This window comes from Cannabis sativa, chromosome 3 (genome assembly GCF_029168945.1).
Source record: "Cannabis sativa cultivar Pink pepper isolate KNU-18-1 chromosome 3, ASM2916894v1, whole genome shotgun sequence".
Classification (NCBI taxonomy): domain Eukaryota; kingdom Viridiplantae; phylum Streptophyta; class Magnoliopsida; order Rosales; family Cannabaceae; genus Cannabis; species Cannabis sativa.
The window spans coordinates 79,816,472-79,836,308 of record NC_083603.1 but is presented as its reverse complement, the minus strand read 5'-3'; the positions used below and the strand labels follow the sequence as shown (position 1 = coordinate 79,836,308).

The 19,837-nt window shown below is 35.2% G+C and overlaps 1 long non-coding RNA gene across 1 annotated transcript; it reads right to left on the bottom strand.

Moving 5' to 3' along the window:
- Nucleotides 1–1,626: 1,626 nt before the first annotated feature.
- On the bottom strand, nucleotides 1,627–4,339 carry LOC133035860 (uncharacterized). Its single transcript, XR_009686975.1, has 4 exons — nucleotides 3,810–4,339; nucleotides 3,616–3,700; nucleotides 2,668–2,756; nucleotides 1,627–1,958 (listed from the first exon to the last, which is right to left on the bottom strand). It is a non-coding gene; the product is annotated as an uncharacterized LOC133035860 (long non-coding RNA).
- Between the last annotated feature and the right edge of the window lie 15,498 nt (nucleotides 4,340–19,837).

Sequence of the window (19,837 nt, the reverse complement as noted above, 5' to 3'; positions counted from 1 at the left end):
AAAGACCGTCTTCCCCTGAAGCTGATCGAACAAGTCATCGATCCTAGGTAATGGATATTTATTCTTCACCGTCAGCTTGTTCAACTCCCTGTAGTCGATGCACATCCTCATAGATCCATCCTTCTTCTTGACGAACAAAACCGGGGCTCCCCAGGGTGACACACTGGGCCGAATGAACCCTATGTCAAGCAACCCTTGGAGCTGAATCTTTAATTCCTTAAGTTCAGCTGGAGCCATCCTATACGGGGCTTTGGAAACCGGATCCACCCCTGGTGCCAAGTCAATCACGAAATCAATCTCCCGCTGAGGTGGTAACCCTGGAAGTTCTTCGGGAAAAACGTCCAAAAATTCCCGAACCACTCTGATGTCCTCTGGCCGAATGGTATCTGGCTGAGTGGTGTCCACCACCATGGCCAGAAACCCTAAGCAACCGCCGTGCAACAATTCTCTCGCTGACATAGCCGAGATCACCGGGATCCGAGATCCCTAAACTGAACCCACAAATACAAACGGTTCTTCACTTTCCGGTTGGAAGACCACCATCTTCCTTTTACAATCAATGCTCGCCGAATATTTAGATAGGAAATCCATTCCTAAAATAATATCGAATTCGACTAAACTCATCTCTATCAGATCAGCGCTTAACTCGCTACCATCTATCCTGATCGGCATAGACCTAATCCACCTATTGGAGATAACCAATTCTCCGCCAGGTAACAGGGTTCCAAACCCTGATTCATATCTATCATAGGGTCTACCAAATTTACTAAAGACTCTGGCCGCCACATAAGAATGTGTAGCCCCAGAATCAAACAGCACTGAATATAGCGAGTTGTTAATAAAAAGCTGACCTGTGACAACTGATGGGTTGGCATCTGCATCAGCCTGCGTGATAGCGAACACCCTGGCTGGAGTGGGTATCGCTGGAGCTCTCGGTGCCTCTGGTCGGAGCTGGGGACAGTCCCTCTTGAAGTGTCCGGGCATGCCACAATGAAAGCATCCCTGACCTTTGCAATCACCCCGATGGTGCCTCTTGCAGCTAGGGCACACTACTACAAAAAGTACAATTCTCGTCAATTTTTAAATGTCATTTAAAGAATTTACGTCGGTTTATAAAACCGACGTGTATGCCGTAGTCGCAAATAGTTTTTTATTAGCGTCGTTTTTAAAATGACACAAAAAACAATTTTCTTCATTTAAAAACTGACGCAAAATGTACGCACTTTTGTTTTATCTTTAGCGTCAGTTTGGAAATGACACAAAATTGTTTGCGACATTTCTAAACCGACACGAAAAACTTATACCGTCAGTTCAAAAATGACACATAAATTGTTGAAATAGTTTTTCTTTCACCTATTGCGTCAGTTATAAAATGAAGCATAAATGTAGGTAAAGAAAAATTATAAATTTCCAAGCAACTCTTATATTAAGCCCATAACCATCTTCTCTATTAGAAATACCACCAATGCTCTAAATATGTTAGAAATTTCCTCCAGATAGAAACCAAATGTAAATCATGTCATTTACCTCCTATGTTCATTTTAGATAAAAATTATTTAAAAACAAACTTTGTTCACTGTTCAACGGAAATAACATAACCAACACAAATTAAAAATTAAAACAAAATTAAAATTAAACATGAATAAATTTAATAGATGACAACATTTTTAGATACAGTTTTTAAAAATTAAATCTATGAGAATTGGGTAGAGTGTCATCATCACTATTGACAGAATGAACATAAAGGCCCAAAGAAGGACAAGCCTTCACAACATTCAACACTTGTGTTATATAATTACATATAGTCAAGAACATTAATCAATTCACGATTATTTTATACAAAATAAAGTACCTATAATGAACCAACATGCTCTCCAATATTCAGTATTTTGCTTCACTGCTGGCTTTCCTTTTGCATCAACAGAGCCATCACCAGTGTAAGTCTCACTCACTTCATTCTAATAATAACAATAATTAAATTATTAACAACAACATTTTTCTTACTTAATTACTTACTAGTAAGAAATTTAAGAGAGAGTGAGTGATTTGTAGACTAAAAGAGTAATGCCATTTAATATAATTGTAAAAAAAGCTGAGTCTAGCTTGTGTATTGGTATAAAGATAATTTTGTGGATTGGAAGACAATGTTGCACAATATGGAGCAGTTGAGGAAAACTAAGTAAATTAGAATGTTAAAACTCATTTTCAACCTAATGTTAAGCAGAACCAAATACTGAACTTAGTGTTAGAATTATATTGTATTTGATATTGTTTAACTCCTTTGTCATTTTAACCATTTGAATGGCTCATTTAGCCTATGCTTGAGCCATGAGATGTTACAGTATTAGATTTTCTTTCATAAAAAAACTACTGAATGTGAGAAATAGTCAAACAAGTAGGACAGGCCGATCTTAGAATATTGCAGTTTTGTTAAGAGAGAGCTTTATAATTTTATTGTTTTGGTGCTTGGAAGAGCTTGATGAGAGGTGTTGATGGTGATGAGAACTTTATGAGATTTGATTTGAATAGTTCCTTGAGATCTTCAGGGTTTACAGTGTATGTAGAGTTTATATATGTAATTGGCCAGAATCTTAAGGGTAATTTGTATTAATAATAACTAGATTTGAACCAATAAGTTAAATAAGCAAGGAAAGTAGCATTAAGTACCTGACACCTTTTGAGCGTGTAGTCTCTTGAATCTCTGGAATGACAAAAGTAGCATTTAAAAGCCTGAATATGATGATCAGATCACAGATCTGAAAAATTAACAAAAATTTAATTAACTCCAAGTAAAAATTGTCTTACAGATGACTTACACATTAATTAAACAAAATTAAACCACAAAATATTTTTGCATAAATGAAACCGGTACTTTGTTTATTTGGTACTGTAAAACAAAGAAAACAATCAATTAGCTAAATTCTCTAATAGTCTTCCCTTTATCCAACACAGCAAGAAAATATTTTCAACTGAATTCTAGAATGACACAACCAGAACTGATTCAGTATCATTGAAAATCCTTAAATATTTGATGTAAGATAGAATCCTAAATCAACAAATAAAAAGGGTGATATAAACAAAAAAGAAATAAGATATTTGAAAAGTAACATACACAAATACATGTGTATATTAACTCTTTAAAATTTACATGCATAAGAAACAATTGAATCAAACAAAAGTTTCTTCTTAATGGATAGAATCAACCAAAGTAGTTTACAATCCATCCTATGAGAAAATCTTACCAAACCATGACAATTGACCTCTCGGGAAAGGCATACTCTCAAAAAAATAATGTTCTAGAATACATTTAATAGTATGTTCATGGATTCATTAAACAAAAAATCTGTCAATGCATTGGACTGTACTCGATACTCATAGGAGATTCAATTCAATTGGGATAAACTTAATCATTATACATGATATATAAATTGTATCATGCTAAATCGTACAATACGCAGGAAACAAAAAATTTTGACAATAATACTTGCAAAAGACTTGTCACCATATTTACTGTATAATTAAGGATAATAATTCTCAGACTAGGCAACTTATTCAATTATTTTTTCTTTAAACAATAATAATAACTAATTCATGACAACAGTACCAAATTCTTACCTACGTAGTTGTTTCTAGGGTTGGCATAAGGCTGCAAGGATTTCAGTGGCTTCACAACACCCCAGAGTTTCTTATTTCGATATTTCTGTTTCAATGTATCAAACATTCCCATAAACTTATATACACAAGAAAAAGACCAGAATTTGAACCCATACAAGCTAGTTGAAATTCATTGTAAATCATCATTTGCATACCTGTCTTCTACGGATAAAAGCAAAATCATCACGAAACCTGGCTAGGGTATTGTAATGAACCAAGTCGACAAAGGAAGACCTTGCGATGGAGAGATGGGGAATCAAAGACACAAAAGACAAGACCACAACAAACAATGAATTCGTACTGGTAGTGGCTAACCAATTGTCATTTTGGTTAAAAGGGAAACCTGGTCGGTGTTTTGATGTTCTCTTCCATTCTTGGCTTAGGGACCGGTGACGTTCTCAGGGTACAGTTGGCGACGAGAGAGAGAGAGAGAGAGAGAGAGAGAGAGAGAGAGAGAGAGAGAGAGAGAGATAGATAGAGAGGGAGACAGATGCGGATGTACCTGTGAAGAACCTAACGAGAGAGACAGTGAGAGGGGGGCTTCGAGAGAGGTGGGCGGAGGAGAAGACACAATCGCCAGAGGTGGGTTTTGAAGATTAATCGAAGGTGAAGTGTGAATAGTGGGCTTCGATATGGGGGTAAATATGCGTGGATCCCCTTGTCAATTAAAATATGCGTCGTTTATAAAATGTCAAATAGAAAGTATTCAACTTTTTATAAATGACGCTAATCGTCTATTACATATTTTAAAATTATTCTATTTTTTTCGTCAGTTGTCTTTTACGCGTCTGTGTTACTAATGACGCAAATTATGTATTTTTACTGTCTTTTGAAAACCGACGGTTCAACTAATTGGGACACTATTCACGTCGGTCAACACCGTGAATAGTAGTGTTGACCGACGTGAATAGTGTTTTTTTTAGTAGTGGCACTCGGGATAGGAGAACCGGGTCTCAGTACCACCAGGACGACTCCCTCTGTTCTGGTTCCCCCGGAACCTCTTGTTCTGACTCGAGCCACCGGAAGCAGTGGGTGCCCTCTTCCTCTGGTCAATGGCCGAACCACTACTCCCCCTGCTATAGCCTGATGCAGGAGGGGTAGGAGCTCCGCCACTCACCGGAGTACTGGCTGTTTCTGACATACACCCCACTGGGCCCTCAGCTCGCAGTGCCTTCTCCACCATCTGAGCATAGGTGGTGCTGTCGTCGGTGGTGATCATCAGGTCATGCCTGATCTTGGGATTCAACCCGTCAAGATACTTCTCCTTCTTGCTGAAATCGGTCGGCACAATTCCCGAGGCTAACCTCGCCAACCGATCAAACTGAGTAGTATACTCAGTGACGCTCATGTTCTCCCGCTGGGTCAGGTGAACGAACTCTTTCCTCTTGGCGCTTCTGACCGCCTCGTTGTAATACTTTGCGTTGAAGAGTTCCTGGAACCTTTCCCAGGTCATGGTGGTGACGTCATGGATCTGAGACACCATGTCCCACCATACCAACGCGTCCTCCTGGAACTGAAACGTGGCGCACACCACTCTGTCGTTACCGGTGACACCCATGAAATTCAGTATCTTGGTGATCACCGTCAGCCATTGCTCGGCTTTCATTACATCCGGACCTCCCAGGAAAACCGGAGGTGCTTGCTTCCGGAACCGCTCATACAGAGGTTCCAATCTATGGGCCGCCACCACTATCTCGGCACAGGCGGCGAGGGCGGGTGCCACCGGAACTATGGGCCTTTGGGCTGCCGGGAGCACCTGCCGTCTCAACCTACGAATCTCGAGGTCTTGTTCTTCGATCCGGGCTTGCATCTCCGCAAACCGTAACTCCCGATTCGGGGCTCCCCGATCGGGCGGGGAGCACAGGCGGCTGTGGCGGGTTCTCATCACCCCGGCCACGAGCCCTGCCTCGGGGACCTCTACCTCGGCCCCTAGCAGGTGGGGGAAACTGAGCTCCCTGTCCTTGATTCGACCCCACTGAGTTGCCCTGACTCCTGGTGGTCCGCCTGGCGTCCATCTGATTAGAACCGCCTGCGAAACCACAAGTTGGCATATCAGGTCATATTCAAGGAGACCTTACTAATGCCGCTTAATTTGGAAATTAAAAACGAAACATGCGCCTATTCTACTATCAGGCTACTAACATGCTTCCTAACAGGCTTTTTTTTTTCTTTTATAACTGGATAAAATAAACTACTAAAGCAATAAAGGCTTACTGAACCGTGAACCGAGCTAACTGCTTATTATGATTGTACATGTCGTGACGATCTTTGGAAGACAACCTGGCGGCTTTGATACCAAATTGTAACACCCTAACTAACTTAGGCGTATTACGTGATTTTTAAACGTACTGTGCAGCTCGTTGCTAATCAACGAGGTTTATGGAAAAACGTGATTAATTAAAATTTTGCTTTTTAATTAAACTTATAAAACAATATTACAAAAGACTCGGGATCCCGATTATAAAAATATTTACAAAAAGTTTAACTGTTTAACTGTTACATAAAAATAAAGGTCGTCTAACGACCAGTTACAAAATCAGCCTTGCTGTCCCGAGGATCGTACGCTCCAGGCCTAACCGCCCCGACATGTACAATCTCATAAGCTCGCTCACGGTCCATCAGCTATAGCCTTGCCTTTACCTACACATGTACGTAAACTGTGAGTCGACAGACTCAGTAAGAAAAGCATAATAATACTCATACATAATTCTAACTGCCGTGTCCAACACGATACTGAGTCCGCCATCGCCATGTCCAACATGGTGCGAGCCACATTCGCCATGTCCAACATGGTGCCGAGTTACGAACGTCCATAGGGACGGTACTATTGACACGTAACAACACGATCGGTCGAGCCGGTCATACTGCCGCTTGGTCATACTCCGGCTGTCTCGACGATGTTACTATATCCTCCCGATCGGTCGAACCGGTCATACTCCATTCTTGGTCATACTCCGGCTGTCTGCCGACGGGATACGTCAATAGCACGGAACCACCAACCAAGTGTCACTGATCGGTCAAACCGGTCATACTCATTTCTTGGTCATACTCCGGCTGTCCGACGTGACGGGGTTGGATGGTTCGAAGCCTATATACATAACTAATGTAATCTAGCGGGCTTCCTACATGCACGCTAAACATGTAATCTACATATGCATACCGTTATACTAATCTTACCGGATTCCGAATTGTGTGTGCCGGTCCAACCCGACAGAACCGAAGCCGAGCGACGGACATCGGCTCCTAAACCATAAAAATCACAACGCTATAAGTGACACGCTAAATCACTTCCCGGTGACTAAAACTAGGAACTAAAAGTTTCCCTATCGATAAAAAGCATGGCAAAACCCCCTAAAACATAAAAACGAGGAAAACACGGGTTCTGAAAAATTCCCCAACCGGTAGACCGGTTGCCCAACCGAATTCCGGTTACGGGAAATTCGGGACCCTCATCCGAATTCCGGATGCACAACCGAATTCCGGTTCCTCGCAGGCAGCAACATCAAATTTTCATAACTTGCACAATTCAACCCCAAATCACCTCAAACTTTCCAGACCTGTTCTATACCTTCCCTAGAACATATCCAAGGCATCAAAACAACTCAGAAACCTCAAACCCGAAAAATGCCATTGGAGCTCAAGCTTTGAGTACTAAACTCAAACTTGAGCAAAACCACCTAATCATGCCTTTCACTAGCTTAATTCTACTTAATCAAGCTTATCTAAGCCTCTGAAAACAATTAACAACAACAACAATAACTCAGAAACAGATTCACTATATTTTCTTCCAAAAATCACATTTTTGCATAGAAAATTCAAAGCTTTGAACAACCTAACTAATATGCTTCAAAACAGCTCAATTAACATCAATTAAACATGATTTAAACCTCAGAAATCAACAATCAAACACAGCAATCACAACAGCCACAAAAAGCATGCATTTACTCAACTTTTCACCATTTTTTTCAAGAAAACAAAGGAGAACAATTAGGAAATACATACCACAATCAAGAGTACCCAAAGCTATGAAGAATCTAGCTAGAAATTGATGGAAAAACCCAGCCTTTGAAACCCCCATGCACCAGCCGAAATAAAGAGAGAGAATGAGAGAGTTCTTTTCAAAATTTTCTATTTTATTTTCTAAGTGTTGAAATGAGAGAAAAAAATAAATAAATGCCACATATACCATATTATTTCAGCCATCAAATAAACACTTAAACATTTATTTTTCAATTTAATAAAATCACAAAAGTCAAGAAGTCATTGGGGCAAAAAGACCATTTTGCCCCTCCACACTAAAATCACATAAATCATACTAAAGGGGTATTTTTGGTAAATTCTAAATTCCCGGCCATTCCCGACATTCCCAATGTCTAAAACCCGTCCCCAAACTATTAACATACTAAGTTGTGATTTCTACTGAGCCAAACGCCGAGTTCCAAAATACCGGGCACCCGAATTACAAAATAGGCAAGCTACTGAATAACATAAATAACAGTATAATAAATTATTTAAATAGCTATAAATAATTTCATAATTAATCATAAACAACTGATAATTTCCAAATTAACTAAGCGGGCTTTACAATATGTGTTACATAGGGAATTGTGGAATAGACTCCACCCCTAAGAATATACATATAGGGTACTTGTGGATAACCTCCACCCCTAAGTATATAGAGATTATGATCCACCCCTAAAGGTTGTAAAGATCATGATTCTCTAAGTGTGATAGAGTTTATGTGGAGTTGAATACTATCCAGAGTTCATTAGATATAAAAGATCGTTGAACTGCATAGTTTTCTTAACTTTTCTCCACCCCTATCAGATCAAAAGATCCTTTTATTAAACAAATTCTTAACAATTGTATTAGAATTAACAATTATTAATAAAAATAGAAATAGTTTCTAGTGTTTATTTATTATAACTCTATGAAGAGTTGTAAATATTATGGAATTTGCATCAATAATAAAAATACTTACACATACAAACATATAAATATAATGTGGTAATAATTGATGAAGATTAAATAAATGAAGCTCAATCTCATAAATTGCAATTGTGAATTTCGAAAACAAAACTTTATTAATAATAAAATAAAAAAAAAGTATTGCAACAATATGAGAAAAACAGGGATAAATATCCCTAACTAAAATTTGAAATCCAAATTGTCTTTAAACTAAAACAATTAATTCAAAAAATAAATTGAAGAGCTTCATCTTCATCTGAACGATTTCACCCTTGGTGCAGCTTTCTGATCCAACTCAACTGAGTTCAAGTAGCTTGGCCTATAAGAAGAAGAAAACAAATAAACAAAGTTAGTCCAGAATCATAAATCCAATTGGATAATAATTCACTAAAACTCTTAAAGTTTATAAATAGAAATACCTTGTTTCTTTGCAAGAAGTTTAGGATACTGGGGTTTCCAATGACCTTTCTCGTTGCAGTAGAAACACTTTCCTTTAAGTGTAGCATCACCAGAAGGAACATCCTTTTTATTCTTCATGGCTTTTGTTCGCTTCTTGGTGTTCTTCCACTTCTTCTTCGATTTGGGTTTCGAAGCAGAGGCAACATTTGCTTCAGGTTTCATCGTCCCATTACCATTCCCAGGATTGTGAGGTTTACTCCCTTTCTTCTTGGGTCCTCCAATCAAATTTTCATAAGTTTGAAGGTCATTGACTAATTCATGAAAGTCAATTTCCTTCTTATTCATGACATAATTTGATGTGTATGGTAGAAATGCTGGAGTCAGGCTATTCAAGATAAGACTTACTTGAGTAGCACTGTCCATTTCAGCACCATGATCATGGGCTTCTTGGAAATAACTTGACATTAGGAGAACATGGTCACGCACGTTATGATGAGGTTCCATCCGTGCATTAATGTACTTCTTAGTCGCGTCAAAGCGTGACTGAAGTGATGCCTTACCGAATAGCTCATTTAACTTCGTCATAACTTCAGCAGCCTTCTCGGTTTTAGAAAACCAAGTTTTGAGGGTGTCAACCATGCTAGAAAGCATAAAGTATATAGCTTTGTCATTTGCTTTCTGCCAACGCTCATAATTTTCTTTCACAGCTTTGGAAGCATTGTCCCCAGGCACTTCAGGTGACGGCTCAGTTAAAACAAACAAGGCACTTTCTCCTATGAGAGCAATATTAATGTTATCATTCCACTTATTAAAGTTAGATCCATTCAGCTTGTTTTCAGTCAACAGTCATAACATGGGATTCATCTTGATAATACAAGATACTACAAAATAATAGAAATCAACAAATAGAAATTAATAATGGTTTAACACACAAAATCAATTCAGAAATTATAAGCACATAGCAAGTAGGAATGATATGAGAAAATACTTAAAAAAAATTCAATCCTAAATAATTTCCAAGGTTTTTCAACAAACTGATATCAATTTCTTGTTTAGGCGAGAGTCAAAGCTACCATCCATTGAATAGAGTTGTCAGCTCATCTAAAATGTTAAACATTCTAGCAACCTTTTATTTGATCAAGATTGGAATCCAGCGTTGTCCCGTTTAGGCGAGAGTCAAGGCTATTCTATCTTATGAGCTACTACCATTGTTTCGCAATTTGCAAGTCAAATATGGTCGCCACCATTAGGGTGATCTATACCATATAAAACACTTACAAACTACTTATCTTTCGAGATTAAACGGTGCGAAATTGCTAATGAACGTTCCTCCATTAGGGAGGATTACTCACTAAAACAAACGCGATGTAAAACCAACAATGGAGATCGAATATCTTAATAATAATAAAGCTCATTCTTTAAAATGTATTTTCTTTATTATTCTAATAAATAAATTCTCATTAAATTCGAAATTTAGAATTAAAATTCAAAAATAAGAATTTAATATAATATTTATAAAATTATACTTAGATGATGATTGAAATGAAATTAATTATTTCCATCTTAGTAATAATCTTAAATATAAATATTAAGGAAATTAATTTAAGTTAAACTAAATTAGATTAATTAGCATCTTAAAAATTTCCTTGAGAATATATTTATTGAGTTCGAAAATTTAAACTATAAAAACTATACAATTTTCAAAAAATAATAAAAATAGAAAAGAAATACTTCAAGCAAAAATATCACCTATCTAGATTTTCTTTTGACTAATTAATTCAATTTCTAATAATAGATATATATTTTAAATTCATTTATTTTAAAATTAATCAATTAAATGAAAAAATCATTGATTGAAGTTGGCCCACGAATTAATTAAAATAAATAATTAATTTACAACTCAATCTATTTTTCAAAAAAAAAATAAATTCGAAAAATATTGCATAAATAAAATACAATTTTTCGAAATTGATTAAGAAAATAAAGAAAAATATATATATATATTGAAAATTATTTAAATTTAAGTTGAAAAATTAAATTTCAACCTAAAAATAATCTTCTATTTAATTAAGTGTCATGAAAAAGAAATAAATATTTAAGTATCATGATGAAAATCAACTTAGATATTTAAATTTTTCAAGTTAATTAAATGTATTAAATTCAAGAAATAATAATTAAGTGTAGAGAAGGCTTAATTATTAATTTCTAGTTTAATACTAGGAAAAATATACTTAATAAAATTGTACCAAAATTAATTATTTAAATAATTAATTTCACAAAGTATAATATTTTCCTATTTAAATATTAGAAATAATAAGTATTCTAGAAATAACTATCTAGAAAATATCTTATTTGACTAAGTATCTTTTCAACAAAAATTTGAAAAATATCTAATTTAAGTTATATTGAAAAAATCTAAAACTTAAATAATTTCAAATTTAGATTTAATTAAATATCAAAAATTAAGTTATAACCACTGAATTTGAAGATATTTTTTTAAGTTAATATTCGAAAGGATATTAACCTAAAAAATATCTAAAATATTCCATTTTAAGTTAATATTCGAAAAGATATTAACTTAAAAAATATCTTAAGAATCTTTAATAACTAATGCCTAGGATTCCTCAACTTGATTTAAAATTTAAATCAAATATTCAAATTTAAGTTAGATAAGAAAAATCAGTTGATACAACTAATTTATAACTTAAATAGGAATATTTAATTAAATAAGTTCCAGAAAGAATCTAGTTAGTTAAAATTTTATATTTAATTAAATACAAGAAAAATACAAATAGTTTGTCTAGAAATAATATCTAAAACTAAAAGTGTTTTTCTTAAAATTAACTTTAAAATATTAAAATAAAAAAATAATTTTCATATATTTTAAAAGTTAATTATGTTGGTAATTCAATTTTATTAGGTCAAACTAATATAATTAACCTAGTACAGTTATTCAAATCAAGCAAATGGGCCTTCACAATTGGGGTAGTTCATGTGAGGGGGTGCTGGGTTCAGTATGTCGTACCCACTTCTATGGCTCCCAACTCTCACACAAGACCCAAAAGAGAGGAATTTAACCTTAAAATAAATAACTGTTATTAATTGAATAGGTCCAAGAACTAAATGGACCTAAATAAAATCTATCATGGTGTGACATTTTATTTAGCAACAACTTATATGCATCTATATTAAAACAAAATAAACATATAGGCTCACACAGACACACTTTGGATGGGTCCTATCATGTTGCTAGGTCATACACAGATGAAAGAAGATTGTAAAATTTACTTGTTACAAATTATTAGCTTGACTAAGGGAGCCATCAGATCATTAGATCTGGCAAAAAGTAACCATGGCTATTTGCAATCAAGTAATAATAGGTTCTGAAAAACTTACACACAAGCTAAAACCACATACTCCTGCAACAAGGTTAGCTGGATAGTTGGAAGTAGGATTTATTTAATTTTAAATAAATAAATTTTGAAAATTAAAGTAATTAAATAAATAAAATAAATATTTTATTTTGAAAAATAAAATAAATGATAATATTAATTTATTTTTCGAAAAAATAAAATTAAAATTTAATTTTTGGAAAAAAAATATTTATTTAAATTTCGAAATTATAAAAAAAGTATTTAAACATTTAAAATTAAACCTACAATTTTGAAAAATTAGGTTTCAACCAACCTAAATATCATTTCAAAAACTTGCTAACTACTTTTAAAAATTAAATGTTATTTTATAAATAAAAATTAAATAAAAATTAGAAAAGATAAATGAAATATCTTTTTCAGATTTTAAATTTAATTTAAATAAATAAAATAACAAAATTTAAAACTTAGCAAAATATCTTACATCTATTTAAAATTACATGATTATAGTTATCTTATTTTAAATTTAAATAAGGTCAAAATATTTTTTTAAAAAAATTAATTTAAAAATTTTAATATCTGATCTTAAATTTAAAAATAAGATAAGATATAATCAAATTTAAAAATAAGATAGATAATTAAGCAAAAAGATAGATATTTACTAATTTCAAATTCAAATTACACTAATATCTTGAATTAAATTTAAAAAATATTAAATTAATTCATTATGATAATTAGAGTTGAATTAGGAATAGTAAATATATAAATACAAAACTACACAAAAAATCGGAAGTTAATTCCATTAAAAAGCATGAAAAAACGAAGAAAAACGAAAAATTTGGGAGCTGTACGGACAGTATGCCAAGCATAATGTCCGTGCGCGCGTCCCAGGGTGACAGCCGAGAAACCTCGGCGGAACAAGGGACTTTGCAAGGTTTGCGCGCGCGTAAAGGAGGATCAGCTGAGGTCCGCGCGCGGTTTCAGACAAAATCTTGTCTGAATGCGCGTGTGACCGAGGATCACTCAGATCCGCACGCGCGTGAAGGTGCACAGTCACCTTATCTTTTTTCGAATCTTCAAAAAATCATAACTAATTCAAATTAAATCAAAATTGAGTTCTGTAAAAAAGTAACTTGCTTAATTTTTTCCATACTATCTACTAAAAATAATTCCAGAAACAAAATTTCAATTATTTTTAACGAAAATTCACAAACATCAATCAATCATCATACAACACTCAATACAACATGAAACCATCCAAATAACAAACAATCGTTTTAAAGTACAAATTTCATGCAAGTAAATCAATTACCATGGCTCTGAGGCCAGTTGTTGGAATTTATTTTACCAGGATCTTATATCTACTCACAAGTACGTTGTTTAAATACCCTAAATATGAACTTTCTAAAACGATAAATTAAACACATATATAGTTAAGAAAACCTTACATTGATGCAGCAGAATTAATATCTCCTTCCACTCAGATATCTAACCCTTGTATCCTTTCTGTAGCAGAGTATAATCAAGATCTGAGCCCGAATGTCCTTCTTCTTAGAGTTTGATCCTTCACAGTCTTCCAATCTATGATTGAGTTACTACTTGCTGTGTGTGGGCACTTACTCTTTCACTAGGGTTCGAAATTGATGAAGGTAAAAGAAGAGAGAGGATTTCGGCCAGGTATAGAAAGTAGGGAAGGCTCGGTTTTTTGAAGAGAGAAATTTCTGTCAGAAAGGCTTGTGAAAACTTGTGATTTGACTGAGCCATCACTTTCTATTTATAGGCAACTACTAGGTTTAGGTTAGGAATTATTTGACATTAAAATAATGAAAATATTAATTTAAAAAACCACAAAGTGGCCGGCCAAGGTGTAGTAGTGGGCCCCACTTGATTTTACAGTTTTATCAAATTTTATTTCTATTTTCTCAAAAACGCCAATTTTCCAATTCTAACCTTTTAAATGCCAAAACTAATTATTTAATAACTAAAATAGATTATTAAATAATATTGTCATTTAATTTAATTATTAATTAGACATATAAAGTCCATTAATAAATAAATAAACCTAGAAACTCTTTTCTTAACAATTTCACCCCTGCTTAGTGAAAATTCATAAAATTAGACATAGTCTAACTTTAGAATTATAATTGATCAATCACGAATCAATTAATGAGTCTTACAAGCAGAATGTTCTCAACTAGAATGGGGACCATGGATCTATATGCTGAGTTTCCAATAAGTGAACCAAATTTACCAAGTAAATTCCTACTTATTAATTCTTCGTTGAATCTACTCTTAGAACTTAGAATTGCACTCTCAGACTTATATAGAGCATATTGTATGTTCCACGATATCAATATGCTATCTCATTTAACCATTGTTATAATCTTATTGTGATTTAAAGATCCTCTATATAGATGATCTACATCGAGATGAGATTTCTTTACCGTTCCCACCCCTCAATGTATTTTGCCCCTTAAAACACTTAGCTACCTGTAAATGGTGTTTAGTGATCTAATGATTAGTCAGTTAAACAAGAGCTCATCCATTTACTTCTATTTGCTAAGCTCGAAGGGCATCATCACTTGACTTCTATACACCATTAGAAGCTATAGATTCCATATTTATGTTCAGCACTCCCACTCAATCATACTATCATGTTCCCAAAATATACGTATCACCCTGACCTAAAAGTAGGCTTAACTAATAAATCAAAGAACATGAATAGTACTCTTGAGTTGAGCCTAAGCATACCAGGATTTAGATTCTTTTAATCTTAAGATCAACTACTGATATTGACTTGGAAAGATATATATAACGGTAAGTTTGTAATATCTTAACTTAGTTGCATTATCGGTCCAGTCCAATGTATACTCCATACATTCAAAACTAGTATACTTTACTAATGTCTTGGAAAGAACATAACACTTACTCCAAGTGTAAGTACACATCATCGCTGGTTATCACATTAGTGTAAATCCAATAACACTGATGAATCAGGGACCAAGTCTTTTGATTCATATGATCACAATCACATTCCACTGTGTTGATAATACTGTAATTGTGAATAAACATATGATCTGGATTTAACTGATTCTGTGTGTAAACATAATAAACTTATTAAACCATTAGCATGTAGAATTCATGCAAACATCAATCACTTCAAATTTCTTATATTGATAACTAATCAGATTGTAAAGAGTTTTATTTAGGGCATAAAACCAAACAAGAATTTCTTAAATCAACAGTGAGAGGTCTTAAATATGCTTTTGTATGCCTTAGACCAGACACCTGCTGTTGAGTGGGAGTAATGAGTAAGTATCAGATTAATCTAGGAGAAGAACATTGGAAGACAATCAAGTAAATCTTAAGATTAAGAAGAGGAACTATATGTTAGTCTATAAGGGTGTGTTTAAAATTCTTAGACTAGACCATATCAGATTTTGAAATTTGCCTTTGTGCTAGAAAATCATTTTGATAAGATGGTGATTACTCTGGGGGTGGAATAGTAATTTTGGAGAAGTATAAAAACCTATCTGAAGTCTCTAGGTCTACCAGGAAGGGACTGAATGTTAAAGTTGCAGGAAAGGTACTTATTCAGTCTAAGGAAAGTTCTATACATTTTTGGCACCATTCGAAATTGCCTTAACTACTAGTGTTAATTTCCTGATTAACCAAAAAGTAGTTTCCAAAGGTACAGAATCCAGTATCTCAAGAGAGTAGACATATAGTGAGGAATTTCACATTATCAATTATTTTGTTATTAAGGAAGAGTAATGGTGGAGAAAAGGTTGTGTTTAATTCAACCTTTCAGATCCTATTACGAGGAGTTTACTACTACTACACTTGATTTGTATATCAAGGTGTTGAGATTGTTTGAAACCCACTTTTTGTTTTATATTAGTGCAAGTGGGAGTTTGTTGGGTTTTATGCGCTAAATAAAACTCATTTCAATATAATCAGATTTACTTATTAATATAGATCAGAAATAACATTTAATGTTGCATGGTTCACATGATTTATTTCATGATTAAATGTATATAATGTATGAATTCATCTGAAACCCTTATCACATACTTGACCCTGTTTATTGTGCTGTCAACACATTGGAAAGTAAACATGACTATGTGAATAAAGTTTCCTAGATTTATCAGACATAGGGTTTTACTGATATGATAATCTACAACAGAGTTTACTTGCATTTGGAGAAATGCTATGTTCTTTCGAGAGCATTGGTTAAAGTAAAGCTCAGGTTGGATGCATGGAGTATGCATCGGAAGGGACCGATATTGAACTTTGACTTAGATTTATTAAACTTACCGTAATATCTATTCAAGTCAATATCGCCTAGTTGATCCTAGATCAAATGATCTGAATCCTGTTATGATTAGGCTCAATCTCAAGAGGCTATTCATGTTCTTTGATTTGTTAGTTAAGCCTACTTTTAGGACAGGGTGATACATACATTTTGGGAACACAGTAGTGCAATTGAGTGGGAGCGCTAACATAAACATGGAATCTATAGCTTCTATCTGACGAATAGTAAGTAAAGGATGATCTCCTTCGAGCTTGACAAAACGAAAATAAATGGTGGAGATCTCATTTCAAATAAGTTGAAATATCATTTATATGGGGTTAAGTGTTTTAAGTATTAAATACATTGTGGGGTGTAACGGTAATCTAATCCCTTTACAGTGTAGATCATTCATATAGACGATCATTGATCAAATTAGGATTATAACAACGGATAACTAATGATGTGTCTATATGGTGGAACATATAGAGCATTCTATATACTGAGAGTGCAATTCTAAGTTCTATGCGTGGATTCAACGAAGAATTAATAAGTTAGTGAATTTTAGTGATAAATTCTTGATCTACTTATTGGAAGCTCGGTTATATAGAACCATGGTCCCGGCACTAGTTGAGATAATATCGCTTGTAAGACTCATATAATTGGTTTTGATTAATCAATTATAATTCTCAAATTAGACTATGTCTATTTGTGAATTTTTCACTACGTAAGGGCGAAAATGTAAAGAAAGAGTTTTAGGGGCATATTTGTTAATTATGATACTTTGTATGGTTCAATTAATAAATATGATAAATGACAATATTATTTAATAATTATTTATAGTTATTAAATAGTTAGAATTGACATTTATATGGTTGAATTTGAAAATTGGCGTTTTTGAGAAAATCAGATGCAGAAAAGATAAAACTGCGAAATTGCAAAAGTGAGGCCCAAATCCACTTGTATAGGGCCGGCCACTTTTTTTAGGGAATTTAAACTGATATTTTCATTTTTTTAATGCCAAATAATCCAAACCTAACCCTAGTGGAATGCTATAAATAGATAGTGAAGGCTTCAGGAAAATTACACTTCTGATTCAGAAAAAACTGAGTCTCTCTCTCCCCCTATCTTTAGCCGCTACTTTTTCTCTTCTTTCCCTCTTTAATTTCAAACTTCTTAGTGTGAGAGTAGTGCCCACACAGAGCAAGTGATACCTCAATTATAGTGAGGAAGATCGTGAAGAAAGACTTTCAGCAAGAAGGAGTTTCAGCACTAAAGAATCAAAGAAAGAGATCCAGGTTCATATATTGATAATGCTCTGCTACAGAAAGGAATCAAGGGCTAGATATCTGAACGGAAGGAGTCACATTATTGCACTGCACCCAATGTAAGGTTTACTAAATTTTATATGTGTTTATTTCATCGGTTTAGAAAGTTCATATTTAGTGTGTTAATCAACATACTTGTGAGTAGATCTAAGATCCTGGTAAAATAATTTCCAACATTCTGGGCCCGAGTTCCAATCTCAGTTTGGGTCTGAGGCTAGGTCTGTGTTCGGTTCTAGGTCTGGGTCCGGGTCCTGGTTACGGTCCTAGTCTTGTTATAGGTTCCTGGTTCGGCAATTGTTGTTCAGTTTGAGTCAAGATCTGGATCACTGTCACGGGTCTCGGTCTGGTTCTGAGTTTGGGTTTGGGATCGAGACTGGGGTGCGGTTCTAGGTCCACACCCTTGTTCTGTGGCCCTATTCTTGTTCCATGTTTGGGTTTGAGTTCAGGTTTGGGTTCGGGTCCTAAGACCAAGTTTGGGTTCGGATCCGGGTCCGGCTCCCAGTTCGGGTCTATGTCTAATTTGGAGTCCGGGACCTAGTCCGGTTACGGTTCTAGATCTAGGTCCAATTTTAGTTATGGTTCCAAGTCCAAGTCCTAGTTCCAGTCCCAGGCAACTTCCGGTTTTGGTTCCAATTTTGGGTCACAGGGTACGGGTTCGGGTCCACTTTTGGGTTTAGGATTGGGTTCAGGTCTGAGTGAGGGTTCGGGTCCTTGTCAGGGTTTGAGTCCAGGGCAGGGTCCCAAATCCAGACACCGACTATAGGTTTTGTCCAAGCCCTAGGTCCAGATCCGGATCCTAATCTCGGGTCCCAGTCTGGTTCCATTTTTTGTGCCGTGTCACGAACTGGGTCCTAGGTTCAAGTTCGGGTCTTGGTCGGGTACTATGTCCGGGTCCTAGTTCTGTTTCCTAGGTCACTATCCTGATTTTGGATCCATGTCCAAGTTATTTTGTGGGTTTTGGTCCCGGTCTAGGTTCGGGTTCGAGTACTAGTCTCGGTTCGGGTTTAGATCTCAGTCTAGGTTTTGATCTAGGTTTGGGTTTGGGTTTAGCTCCCGGTCCTGGTCCTAGTCCTAGTTCAGTTCTAGTTCCATTTGTGATTCTTACTTCAAGTTTGGGGTTGAGTTCGGGTCGGTGTTTGAGTCCTGGTCTGAGTTTGGGTTCGGGTCCGAATTTCAGACTAAGTCCAGATCAAGCTCCGGGTGTAGGTTCGCATCTTGGGTCTGGGTCTAAGTCCTTGGTTCCAATCCCGATCAGAGTCTGGATTCAGTTCTGGGTCTAAGTCCTTGGTTCTGATCCTGGTCTGGGTTCGAGTTTTGGTCCGGGTCCGGGTCTAGCTTTGCGTCTAATTCTAGGTGTGGGTTTGAGTTCAGGTTGGAGTCTGTGTCCGTGTTTTTGTCCAGGTCTGGACCCCGATCTGGGTATAGGTTCGGGTCCAGGTCAAAGTTCGGGTCCCGAATCTAGGTCCAAGTTTGGGTATACGTTGAGGGGTGACAACGGTAAAATTATCCCATCTGGATGTAAATCATCTATATAGAGGATCTTTGATCACAATAAGATTATAACAATGGTTAAATGAGATAGCATATCTATATCGTGGAACATATAATATGCTCTATATAAGTCTGAGAGTGCAATTCTAAGTTTTAAGAGTGGATTCAACGAGGAATTAATAAGTAGGAATTTACTTAGTAAATTCAGTTTACTTATTGGAAGCTCAACATATAGATCCATGGTCCCCATTCTAGTTGAGACTATACTACTTGTACGACTCAATAATTGATTTGTGATTAATCAATTCTCATTCTAAAGTTAGACTATGTCTAAT